The sequence below is a fragment of the Theobroma umbraticum genome, unplaced genomic scaffold (assembly GCF_002168275.2).
Source record: "Theobroma umbraticum cultivar Fairchild unplaced genomic scaffold, ASM216827v3 scaffold_4905.0, whole genome shotgun sequence".
NCBI lineage: Eukaryota > Viridiplantae > Streptophyta > Magnoliopsida > Malvales > Malvaceae > Theobroma > Theobroma umbraticum.
The window spans coordinates 1-2,874 of NW_018401796.1; the positions used below are offsets into that span (position 1 = coordinate 1).

Here is a 2,874-nt window from a genome sequence, read left to right on the forward strand (position 1 = left end):
GCCATAACACCTAGCAGAGAGGGAGAGGGAGAGGGAGAGGGAGAGGGAGAGAGAGAAATCATATGAAGCACACAACGGTTCATGGAAAAAAATAAACTAAACTTGACTGATCAAATCACTATAAAACATCAAACTCTTTGCACGTTTTAATCAGACTGATCAACCACCAGCCAAATGCTAGTATTTGGCTGAAATAACTTCTTCAGGTTTCAAGCTGAATGGAACTTAACAAGTTCCGATTTCATTAGTTAACATTGTTTCTAGACTCTAGAGAAAAAGGCTCCTCAAATTAACACCAATCTTCTTTTATATGTTTCATTTTATTCTAGATACAATATGTTACATAGTTTTGGAGAGCTATGAGTATCTTGGATACACTTTCAGGGTGATCCATCAGATCCCACCACCAATTAAGTTATTAATGGACAGACTAATTGTTGCGTTATATTTACCATATTGATGACCACAAAGACGTACAAGTTGTAGATACATATATGCATGAAGATAGCTTTTAAGGTCAATCAAAAGCTCCAAATTGCCCCAAAACCAGATCTAACAGGAACATTGATTTGGAACAACCTTGTAGTAGATCCAGGTTTGCCAGGGAAACATGCCACAACTTCTATCAAAACAAAAGTAGTCTAGTATTCCCTCCATATGAAGCCATCAGAATTTACAGGCAATATGGAACATCATAAAACCCCAGATTGCAGTGCTAGTTCAGATTCATAGCCAATATCTTGCTTTGTCATCCTAAATCTTCAGTTTCTACAACAACAAACTACCCAAATAAAAGGCTACCAAGAGCACAACTCATTTGTGATGCCCAGGACATAGTTCGGGTGTGATGCACAGCAGAAGTTACCAGAAAGAGATACACAAAGGTTATATATGAGGTAATACCAACGAAAGTAATAACTGTAACAAAAGAGGGACAAATGTAAACATAAACTTCGATAGGCAACTATTCCACGGAAATGCGAGTTATAATTTCACTTGACTACCATAAGTGCACCATTTGCCCTTTTGCAACTAACAAACTTAGGAAATATTTGGCTAAACAAAATAAAGAATAAACTAGTTTTAGATCTTCATTTCAATTAGGAACACAATGGAAGAAAAGAATGTCTCTTTTTTGTTCATTCGTTTGTTTTCGTAAGGAGATTTAAGGTAAGGCACTGCAGACTGCAGAGTGAATCATTCAGAAAAATAAATACATGGACAGTAGGTTTAAGGTACCGCACTGGAGGGTGAATCCTATTTATCTATTAGCACAGATAAATTCAAGGAAGATCCACCCAGAGACCCACCAACCCCACTAGTGGTGCAAAAGAACATTGGAATTCTCAAGGGATGCTGGCCTGTAAAGAAGTTTGTTCTATCAGGCAGAGCTCTTCCTGCCCCTGACACAATCTTTAAACTGGAAAAATTGATGTAGGCCTTCCATACATCCGTATGCTAGATGAACGATGCTGACATGTACCAATTTAATGGTAGAACAGATAAAGGTCTTAAACCCCTACGATTTTAATGGATGTAAACCCAAAATCATGAACTAGTCCTTAGAAAGGGTCACTGATCAGTTATGGTTGGAAGAAGATTTAATCAACAGAGACAGAGAGAGAGAGAGCGAGAAAGCAAACACTGAATAGGAATCTGCTTTAAATATTACGGTTAACAAGAGCATTTATTTTGCATGTGAGGCACCAAACAAATACAGTATTTCGTGCAAACAACAGACAGCGAGAAACTGTCAACTTAACCGAAACAGAGCAGAACTAAAAAGTTAGAAATTTCAGGATGTCATTGTTCTTCTTTTTTATGCAATAAAACACCAAAAATTGACCCAGGAAAAGGAATTTACTACTTTGACTAGGATGCACATCTTTGAATTAAAAGGATTTAAGGAACTACGACAAGTTATAAAGAATGCATCGACATGGGAGAGCTAAATCAAATTTGTACCCTAGGTTAATCACCAAGCTAAATGAATTATGAAGCAAATGACCTTCAGCCATCATCAGAACACAACAGCAGTGCATCGATATGACAGGTATGGCACTCAGGTGCAACCTACTAATGCAAAGAAATTGAAAATTAATGTCATAACACTGATCAATATGCAAATCAGCAATGCAACCAACACAAATTCAAATAAAGAGAACAGAATTGCTACAGACAGAGATGGGAAGCTTCCCCGAAGTTCACACTTTCAACAATGCCATAGCACCATTGACTAGGAGATGCTTAATCCTTTAATCACAAAAATCCCTCTCCCCGCTTCAATTTCCTTCTTTGAATAGAATGAAGAATACAACAATGTGCGTGCCATTCTTAGATGATCTCAGATGAAAATAATCAACCAATGACACTTTCTGCCATATTAGTTCGAATTCATAACATCAGATCGGAACCCAATTGCACAAATGCAAGTCATACTCAAAATGCAATAAAAACATTAACTAATAAACAACCCAAATTCCAAAACAAATATCAGTATAACAGATGAAACTATGGAATTAAAAAAACCACACCTGCTGAGTGTTTATCCATGGCATCCTGGGACTCCTGTTCCTCTTCCTCCACTAAAGGACATAAAACTTCTCCATCTTTATCCAACCCAATTTTCCCTTCAACTTTTCCACAGCCATCTGTCTCTTTCTCTTCTCCAGGAAACCTCACAACAATCACAGGACAAACACAGTGATGAACACAATAATCGCTCACACTTCCCAACCTCCCTTTTGCAGTCCTCTTCGCAGCTCCAAACCCTCTACTCCCCATAATCACAGCACTCAAACCCAACCTTTCCACCTCCAAACAAAGCCTTTCCTTCATATCATGATCTTTCACAACGTGAACCTTAAAGGGTAT

General features: G+C 37.8%; 1 pseudogene; it reads right to left on the reverse strand.

The window, feature by feature from the left end:
- Positions 1-2,534: 2,534 nt before the first annotated feature.
- Positions 2,535-2,838, reverse strand: LOC110428935 (universal stress protein PHOS32 pseudogene; annotated as a pseudogene).
- Positions 2,839-2,874: the final 36 nt, after the last annotated feature.